The sequence below is a fragment of the Cebus imitator genome, unplaced genomic scaffold (genome assembly GCF_001604975.1).
Source record: "Cebus imitator isolate Cc_AM_T3 unplaced genomic scaffold, Cebus_imitator-1.0 Scaffold197, whole genome shotgun sequence".
Taxonomy (NCBI): Eukaryota; Metazoa; Chordata; class Mammalia; order Primates; family Cebidae; genus Cebus; species Cebus imitator.
This window is the reverse complement of record NW_016107512.1, coordinates 1,051,846-1,062,428: the sequence shown is the minus strand read 5'-3', so window position 1 is coordinate 1,062,428 and position 10,583 is coordinate 1,051,846. Positions and strand designations below refer to the sequence as shown.

The 10,583-nt window shown below is 42.0% G+C and overlaps 1 protein-coding gene across 16 annotated transcripts in view; it reads left to right on the top strand.

Moving 5' to 3' along the window:
* Positions 1-10,583, top strand: part of TRERF1 (transcriptional regulating factor 1) — a 237,929-nt gene that overhangs the window by 151,345 nt on the left and 76,001 nt on the right. For all 16 annotated transcript variants that reach the window (XM_017547279.2, XM_017547277.2, XM_037745300.1 and 13 more), the window contains one exon: positions 9,029-9,143. The gene's annotated coding sequence lies outside the window, so the exon portion shown is untranslated. The remainder of the gene's footprint in view (positions 1-9,028; positions 9,144-10,583) is intronic.

Sequence of the window (10,583 nt, the reverse complement as noted above, 5' to 3'; positions counted from 1 at the left end):
GTTTGGAGACAGAATGGGAGTTTTCCTCACATCTCAAAAGCTTCTGGGCCTCACTTGAAAATTACATCTCCTTCTGTCACCTCCACATAGAACTCATTTGACAGAATGGCGGGTCCCTAGGTGACTGGAGCCTGGGATCATTGCAGCGATTCCTCTCTGCACTGTTTCTCAGATGCTCTGTTCTCACATTTAATTCCTCCTCCTCCTCCCCATTTTCCTCCATCCCCCTCCCCCTGCTCCTTTTTCTTCTTTTTAAAATCTGTGCCAATTTCTAATGAATTGTGGGTGGCATGGAGGGAATTCTTCACACTTCATTTGGTCCTGCTTCATAGTTTATATCCTGTGTCCCTCCCTTCCCCTGGCTGACCCCACCTCCCCGTTCCTTGTCTGGTAGATGTGAGTTGTTCTCTTTTCAGTGGTCTTGGGGCTGCAGAGAACCCTTCTCTGATTTGGGCTTTTAGATATTCATTTAAAGTGCTTGTTTCTGTGTATTCATTTCTTCCTTCCCTAAGACTCCTAATCTTCACTCTCCCTTAACTCTGATAGCAGTGTGTCAGGTGAGGCGGCATTTGTTACCTCCAAAGAAGGGAAACTGGGGTTCTGACAGCAGTGTGGGGTTTGGGAAGATTCTAACCTTGGCTGGTGGCATGATGGATGTGACAGGTCCTTGGAAAGTCATACAACCCTCCAGGACTGGCTCTTTACTGGTCATATGGGAAGGAGATAAGATTTCTACCCCTGTAAGGAGGTAGGATGATGGGGTAAAGAGGGTAGGATTTGCTCCTCCACTCAGTTCTGTGGCCTTGGGCAAGGCATCAGACCTTGGCTTCCTCAGCTGTAGAACGGTGATCCCTGCAGCACCTCAGCAGGATTGTTGTAAATACTAGAGGCACTGTCTGGGAAGTCCCAGCAACATGTCTGGTCTCAATTCGATCTTAGGGATATGGTAGCTGTTACACCTCTCCTGCCATCTGGGATTAGGCTATTTGTCCAAGAGGACCCCAGTCATTATAGTGGAGCTGGAGGAATTAGAACTAGAACCCAGGTCTGCTGACTTCAGACCCTGAGATCCTGGGAGGAGCTGTCTGCAAGCACGCTGGTTTTGTGAGCTGGCTACTTCTTGCTGTGGATAGTCCTTTCTGTACATGGTAGAGTGGTAGTTCTCAACTGGGAGTGATTCTGCAAGAGACACTTGGCAATGTCTGGAGACTTTCTTCATTGTCTTAGCTTGGGGGGTTCTACTGACTTCTAAGGGGTAGGGGCCAGGTATCTGGATTGTTCTGGGATCTCTCAGCACAGTGTTTGGGGACCCTTGAAGGCACAGACCAAGAAACAGCAAGTCATCAGGACCCTTGGTCAGTGACTGCTGACCCTGAGCCCTTGCAAAGTTGCCCTGCAGAGTCTCAGCACTGGCTGGGAAATCCTTGTGGATTCCTGTGGATTTCACATAGAGGGAGGGCATGACTATTCCTGCTCACTGGGTATAGTGCTAGCAACAGCTGCCACTTATCCAGGGCCTGTTGGGAGCAGGGGCAGTGTGCTCAGTGAGGGACCTACGCTCTCACTGATCTCCCTGATCAGCAAGGAAGACACTGCTAATCTCATTTCACAAAAGTGGAACAAGGGCATATGGCCAGTGAGGGGCAGGGGCAGATTTGAGCCCAGGTCTCCTTAGCTCCAAAGCTCACATGCTATGCATGAAATTACATGACCTTCCTTATAAGGTAACACCCTCATGGGGCTTCTCCAGCAATAATTTTAATAGAATGCTTATCCACATCCCTATGTCAGCATTGCCCACCTAATTTTGCCACCAGCAAAACTGAATTTAACGAAGGTAACCACTGTTGCAAAAAAAAAAAGTAGATAAGCATCTTAAAACTGATCATATGTTGGGAGGGAGGGCAAGGGTGCCCCTGTTTTAGATGTCTCATGCCAGTTTGGGAAGGGGGAGAATTTAGCAGTTAGGCACAATATGTTCCTGATTTGCCCTAGTTAACTTCTTGGGTGCTTTGGGGAAAAACGTGTACATATTTTTTTAATGAGACAGTGTCTTGCTCTGTCACCCAAGCTGCAGTGCAGTGGTGCGATCTCTGTTCACTGCAGCCTCCGCCTCTCAGGTTCAAGTGATCCTCCCATCTCAGCCTCCCAAGTAGCTGGAACTATAAACACAAGTCACCACACTGGTCTAATTTTTGTATTTTTCTGTAGAGATGGGGTTTCACAATGTTCCCAGGTTTGTCTTGGACTCCTGGGCTCAAGCAATCCACCCGCCTCAGCCTCCCAAAATGCTGGGATTACAGGTGTGACCCCCTGTGCCCAGCCAAACCTGTACATCTTTAATGCCTGTCTTGAATTGTGATTGGAGCACAGTATGAGGTTAAGAAACAGTGCAATCCTTATTAAGAGCCTTCTCTCATAGTTAGAGTACGCCATGCTCCATCCTGTTCCAGGACCTCAGCACAGGCTACTGGGTGTACCAGCCCCACCCTTGCTCTCTATCTTTCCCCTGCTGCCCTCCCTACTTTACTTCAGTAATTTATTCTTAGAGCTCATATTAAAGACTAATTCCTTAGGAAAGCACTGCTGACCCATGTCCATGTTAGTCCACCTTCTGGCATATGCCATTATGCATTAGCTATGTTTCTTTAAGACGCCGTTATAGTTATTTCTAATTTGTTAATATTGGTTTCCTCTCCCACTTGATTGTAAGCTCCATGAAGGTAGAGAACACAGTGGTCTTGCTCAGATGTTGTATGCTGAGTACCTAGCATTTGCCTAGTACATACTAGGCACCAGCCAACACTGAATGGGTGAATGGATGAATTCCATTGGATGAGTGGGTTGAGCTAGTTAATTTCATTTCCTTTTCCTTAGCTCCAGCCAATAATCTCTTCTTAGGGAATTGTAATTATCTGTTTATATGTCGCTCTTGAGCCTCTTTGAAGAAAAACCTATCTTTAGAAGCCCAGAGTCTAGCCCCATGCCTGACATATAGTAGATGGTCAATAAAAGTTGACCATATGATTATTTAAGACAAACTCTTGCCCATAAGACAATCAGTTCCAAAGACTCATGAGAGGACCCTAGAGAGTTATTTTCACACATAGAGGGTAAGGTTGGTGAATTTATTCATAGAAAGAGAATGAAGTGCATTCCTGCTTCCCACCCGTGCCATGCTTAGCTCCTCGGTAAGGTCTGCTATTCAGGTTGCCAGTTATTGTATTGACTTATTTGTACATAAACAGTTATTCCCCATAACCTTCCCTTCGCCAACATTCAGAGATAATGATATACAATCTTTGTAACATTACAGATGTTGCTTCAAAAACACTCTGTTGCTATAGGAATGTTTGTGATGTGCTTATCGCTAGAATTTCACGAGCAACAAACTCCAAAATTGCAGATGATTTAACATTTGAAGCAGGGACTGAGAGTGTATATGTGTTTGCATTTAAAAAAAAAACAAACAAGGCTTTGAAAAAGGAAGTTTTCTTCTGCAGAGTTATCTTCTAAAGCTTAAAATAAGAACTACTTAAAAGCGGTGAATTCAGAAGAATGAGCACTTTCTCTTAAACATTCAAATGGGTGAAAATGACTTGTAATGCTTCCCTCAACTATTAAGGAAATAGGCAGTTAAAGGTTTTTTGTTTGTTTGTTTGTTTTGTTTGTTTGTTTGTTTTTTTAAAGCTGGCTGTCACAGACAAAGGATTTCTCCTTTTAAAAAATTATTTTATAGCATTAAATAGTAGGAATGCATACCAGCAGCCTTCTTGACATTTTAAAAATGATTTATTTTCTGAAATATCCCAGTTCATTTTAATAGGTGACTCTTTGTTCTTCTCTTTCAGGGAGGAAGCTTCAGCCGGGGTTGCCATAGTTCGGGTTGGGAAGTTCAGGGTGGAGGAGAGAGCTCCAGGAATAGCTTTCCGTGAGCCTCACACTTTGTTATCTTAACACATAGGGGGTGCCACCACCTGTCTCCAGACAACATGGAACCACACTTTCCCAAAGCTCCTGCTGTGGTTCTCCTTTCCAAAGAGAGACTGTCTGAACTAACTTTTTATAGTCCAGAGAGTGAATTTAAAATCATTTTTCTTCTTTGCCTCCGTCTGTGAACCAAGATATCAACTAGACGTCTTAGGAAAGGTCTGCAACATGGAAGTCTTAACTGTAGTAATGCTACTCCTCAGCTGTGGCTCAGGAGTGGTGTTCTCTGAAAACTCTTTAGTGGTCCATGAGATCAGTTCAGAAATTGAGAGTCCATGCTTAGTAACTTTCATGCCAATTTGACAGAATAATCTGTTGGATCGAACAACTTAAAAGTGAGTTTGGATCAAAAGAGACAAAGAAGGGCATTACATAATGGTAAAAGGATCAGTGCATCAAGAAGAACTAACGATCCTAAACATATACATACCCAATACAGGAGCACCCAGGTATGTTAAGCAAGTTCTTCATGACCTACAAAGAGACTTAGACTCCCACACAATAATAGTGGGAGACTTTAACACTCCACTGTCAATATTAGATTAACGAGACAGAAAATTAACAAGGCTATCCAACCTTGCAGATCTGGACCAAGCAGACCTAATAGACATCTACAGAACTCTCCACCCCAAATCCACAGAATATACATTCTTCTCAGCACCGAATTGCACCTACTCTAAAATTGGCCACATAATTGGAAGTAAATCACTCCTCAGCAAATGCAAAAGAATGGAAATCATAACAGTCTCTCAGACCACAGGGCAATCAAGTTAGAACTCAGAATTAAGAAACTAACTCAGAACCGCACAGTTTCATGGAAACTGAGCAACTGGCTCCTGAATGTTAACTGGATAAACAATGAAATGAAGGCATAAATAAAGATGTTCTTTGAAACCAACGAGAATGAAGACACAATGTACCAGAATCTCTGGAACACATTTAAAGCAGTGTCTAGAGGGAAATTTATAGCAATAAGTGCCCACATAAGAAGCAAGGAAAAATCTAAAATTGACACCCTATCGTCAAAGTTGAAAGAGCTAGTCGAACAAGATCAAAAAGACTCAAAAGCTAGCAGAAGACAAGAAATAACTAAGATCAGAGCAGAACTGAAGGAGATAGAGACACAAAAAACCCTTCAAAAAAAATCAGTAAATCCAGGAGCTGGTTTTTTGAACAGATCAACAAAATAGACAGACTGCTAGCCAGATTAATAAAAAAGAAAAGAGAGAAGAACCAAATTGATGCAATAAAAAATGATAAAGGGGATATCACCACCGATCCCACAGAAATACAAACTACCATCAGAGATCATTACAAACAACTCTATGCACATAAACCAGTAAACCTGGAAGAAATTGATGAATTCCTGGACACTTGCACCCTCCCAATCCTAAACCAGGAAGAAGTTGAAACCTTGAATAGACCAACAACAAGGGCTGAAGTTGAGGCAGCAATTAATAACCTATCAACCAAAAAAAGCCCAGGTCCAGACAGGTTCACAGCTGAATTCTACCAGACGTACAAAGAGGAGCTGGTACCACTCCTTCTGAAACTATTCCAAACAATACAAAAACAACAGGGAGTCCTTCCCAAATCATTTTATGAGACCAACATCATCCTGATACCAAAACCCGGCAGAGATTCAACAAAAAAAAGAAAACTTCAGGCCAATATCCATGAGGAACATAGATGCAAAAATCTTCAATAAAATACTGGCAAACCGATTGCAACAGCATATCAAAAAGCTTATCCAACACGATCAAGTAGGCTTCATTCCAGGGATGCAAGGCTGGTTCAACATAGGCAAGTCTATAAACGTAATTCACCACACAAACAGAACCAAAGACAAAAACCACATCATTATCTCAATAGATGCAGAGAAGGTCTTCGACAAAATTCAACAGCCCTTTTATGCCAAAAATTCTCAATAAACTAGGTATCAAAGGAACATATCTCAAAATAATAAAAGCTATTTATAACAAACCTACAGTCAATATCATACTGAATGGGCAAAAACTGCAAGTATTCCCTTTGAAATCTGGCACTAGACAAGGGTGTCCACTGTTACCACTCCTATTCAATATAGTATTGGAAATTCTAGCCAGAGCCATCAAGCAAGAAAAAAATAATAAAGTGTATTCAATTAGGAAAAGAGGAAGTCAAATTGTCTCTATTTGCAGATGACATGATTGTATATTTAGAAGATGCCGTCATCTCAGCCCAAAATCTCCTTAAGCTGATAAGCAACTTCAGCAAAGTCTCAGGATACCAAATCAATGTGCAGAAATCACAAGCATTTCTATACACCAATAGCAGACTAACAGAGAGCCAAATCATGAGCGAACTCCCATTCACAATTGCTACAAAGAGAATAAAATACCTAGGAATACAACTAACAAAGGATGTAAAGGACCTCTTCAAGGAGAACTACAAACCACTGCTCAAGGAAATACTAGAGGACACAAACAGATGGAGAAACATTCCATGCTCATGGTTAGGAAGAATCAATATTGTGAAAATGGCCATACTGCCCAAAGTAATTTATAGATTCAATGCTATCCCCATCAAGCTACCAATGAGCTTCCTCACAGAACTGGAAAAAACCACCTTAATCTTCATATGGAACCAAAAGAGAGCCCACATAGCCAGGACAATCCTAAGCAAAAAGAACAAAGCCGGAGGCATCATGCTACCTAATTTCAAACTATACTACAAGGCTACAGTAATCAAAACCGCATGGTACTGTTACCAAAACAGAGATATAGACCAATGGAACAGAACAGAGGCCCTGGAGGCAGTGCCACACATCTACAGCCATGTGATCTTTGACAAAAACGGGCAATGGGGAAAGGATTCCCTGTTTAATAAATGGTGTTGGGAAAACTGGCTAGCAGTGTGCAGAAAGCAGAAATTGGACCCCTTCCTGACACCTTACACTAAAATTAACTCCAGATGCATTAAAGACTTAAACATAATACCTAATACCATAAAAGCCATAGAAGAAAACCTAAGCAAAACCATTCAGGACATAGGCATAGGCATGGACTTCATGACTAAAACACCAAAAGCATTGGCAACAAAAGCCAAGGTAGACAAATGAGACCTAATTAAACTCCAGAGCTTCTGTACAGCAAAAGAAACAATTATTAGAGTGAACTGGCAACCAACAGAATGGGAAACAATTTTTGCAATCTACCCATCTGACAAAGGGCTAATATCCAGAATCTACAAAGAACTAAAGCAGATTTACAAGAAGCAAACAAACAAACCCATTCAAAAGTAGGTGAAGGATATGAACACTTTTCAAAAGAAGATATATACAAGGTCAACAAANAAAAAAAAAAAAAAAAGCATCCAAAAGTGGGCTAAGGATATGAACAGACACTTTTCAAAAGAAGACATATATGAGGCCAACAAACATATGAAAAAATGCTCATCATCACTGATTATTAGAGATGCAAATCAAAACCACATTGAGATACCACCTCACGCCAGTTAGAATGCCAATCATTAAAAAATCTGGAGACAACAAATGCTGGAGAGGATGTGGAGAAATAGGAACACTTTTACACTGTTGGTGGGAGTGTAAATTAGTTCAACCATTGTGGAAGACAGTGTGGCACTTCCTCAAGGACCTAGAAATAGAAATTCCATTTAACCCAGCAATCCCATTACTGGGTATATACCCAAAGGATTATAAATCATTCTATTATAAAGACACATGCACACATATGTTCATTGTGGCACTGCTTACAATAGCAAAGACCTGGAACCAACCCAAATGCCTATCAACAATAGAATGGACAAGGAAAATGTGGCCCATATATACCATGGAATACTATGCAGCCATAAAAAATGATGAGTTTGTGTCCTTTGTAGGGACATGGATGAATCTGGAAACCATCATTCTCAGCAAACAGACACGAGAACAGAAAATCAAATACCGCATGTTCTCACTCATAGGTGGGTGTTGAACAATGAGAACACATGGACACAGGGAGAGGAGCATCACACATTGGGGTCTGTTGTGGGGTAGCCAAAGGGACAGTGGGGGGATGGGGAGTTTGGGGAGGGATAACATGGGGAGAAATGCCAGATGTAGGTGATGGAGAGATGGAGGCAGCAAACCATACTGCCATGTGTGTACCTATGCAACAATCCTGCATGATCTGCACATACACCCCAGAACCTAAAGTACAATAAAAAATAAAAATTTTTAAAAAGTGAGCTTGCACTTTGTATCAGTATCTTTTCATTTCATTTTTTATCAGTTTATTTTTACTATATTTTATGAAAGTGGCGTGGCCTGATTGCTCCCAGTGCTTTGGGAGGCCGAGGCAGGTGGATCATGAGGTCAGGAGATTAAGACCATCCTGGCTAACACAGTGAAGCCCCGCCTCTACTAAAAATACAAAAAAAAATAGCTGGGCATGGTGGAGCACACCTGTAGTCCCAACTACTTGGGAGGCTGAGGCAGGAGAATTGGTTAAACCTGGGAGGCAGAGGTTGCAGTGAGCCAAGATCACGCCACTGCACTCCAGCCTGGGCGACAGAGCAAGACTCCATCTCAAAAAAATAAAATAAAAGTGTTCATCTGTAATGGTTTGGAAATTTTTTAAAAAAACTGATCCTTCATGACAAGTAAGTTGAGAAGCTCTATGCCAAGGCGCCTGTAAGCTGCTGTAGCTCCCCTGTAAGGAAAGTCAGCTGTGAACGAATGTGGGGAATCACAGAACTTAGCAAATTATATTCTAATGAAACTCAGGTCTCCCTGTCTCTCTCTCTGACTGTTTCCCACATGCAGGAACTGCATGCAATTCATCTCTGTGGCCTCATTCCTCAGTGCCCTGTCTGGCACATTGCAGGCCTTTGGAAACGTTTGTCGAATGCATGCCTGTCTGCTTCCTTGTTACCTAAGAGTGGGTGAGGACAGCCTCAGGAATTTCCCTGGGATTTCTGGTAGTGTCTTCTCCAGGAGGTGATGGAGACCTAGGGGCAAATGTGAGGAAATGACCTTTCCTTCTTCTTTTCCCCACAGGACCAGGTCTCCTCTTCCCACCTGCCCAGCAGCATGAAAGCAGCATGACTGGCCGACCACAGGAGAAGCCCCCAGAACCAGGCCCCCAACTCAGCCATCTGCTGCGGAGGTCAAGGTGAGCTTGCTTTCTTTCTTCTGGAAGGCTGAATAATTTTCATTTTAACACATTCTGCATGCATTTGTAATCCCTTGCTATGCGCCAGAAGAAGGAGGTTTCCTGAGTTGAGGGTAGACTTAGAAAGTGCCTGTCAGCCTTACAGGTTAAAGCGTGCTCACTCTGGTTAAAGGAGAGGCTGATATGGAGCAGAAAGGACTGAGGTGAGTGTCTGGAATGGAACTCTTCTTCTTCTTCTGCCGCCACCTGAATCTGGGATCTTAGACAAATCTTTTAGGATGGGGTATCCTGGGAATTTTGAATGAAAAAAATCTCTGAGGCAGGATAGAATCGGAAAGACTACTCCGTCCATGATCTGAGACTCCCAGTGCCTGCCAGTCTTCTGTCTCACACAGAGTCATAAGGGGCCTTAGACTATCCGTCAGGCCAGTTTCCAGCCAGGATTGGACAGTTAGTTGTTAGAAAGTTCTGTCTGCTGGTCTCTGCTCTGCCATTTGGAACCACAAACACTTGGCTTTCAAAGACTCTTCCACATGCCTCTCTCATTGGGTTTGAAGATTTGAAGATTTGGCTGTCATGACTCCGTCTTTCTTTTTTGGGCATAAATTCTCCCTAGAGACTGGTGCCAGTCACCTTGTCCTCTCGTCCCCTCCATGTTGGAAAGGGCTTTAGTGACCTCCAGCATCTGCCTTGCTGGTTGCTCATGCAACCTGCACCATCTTCAGTAGAGAATCATTCCTTCACCACTCATTCTTCAGTGGCTATTTACAGCCTCCTTTGTGACAGGCACCGTGCTAGACTCTGCAGATAAATCAATGAACAAGAAAGACAGGGTCTCTGTCTTTTAAGACAAAATAGGTTTGGGTCCTTAGAGAGAGTTTGAAATATGCATTGAACTACTTCCATGTGCTCCTTTTTTACATTTTTATCTCTGCAACTTCTTTCTTAAATGTTCCATGAGTGCTTGAAAAAAAAATTTTTAATATTGGATATAGTTTCCTATATGCCATCATTGAAAAATAAGTTAGCTTATTGTGCAGCTCAGTTCATCTATAATATACCCTTTTCTGATTTTGTCTGATTATCAATTATTGAGAGAGTTGTGTTAAAGTCTCCCACTGGATTTGTCAGTTGATCCTTGCAATGCTGACATTTTTGCTTTATATATATTTGAGGTAATGCTCTTTGGTGCATAGGTGTTTAGAATTGGTGTATTTTATTGATGACTTGGGATTTATTTCTACCATCTTTATATGCGTTTAATTTTTTTCCACCCTTTTTTTTAGGTTGAGGCATTTTCCCACCTCATTCTGTTTTCCATCATCTTATTTGGAATTTACACAGCCTATGTTTGTTATTTCTGGGGTTACCCAGCTAGCTAGCTGGATAGATGATTGATGATTAGATAGATAGATAGATAGATAGATAGATAGATAGATA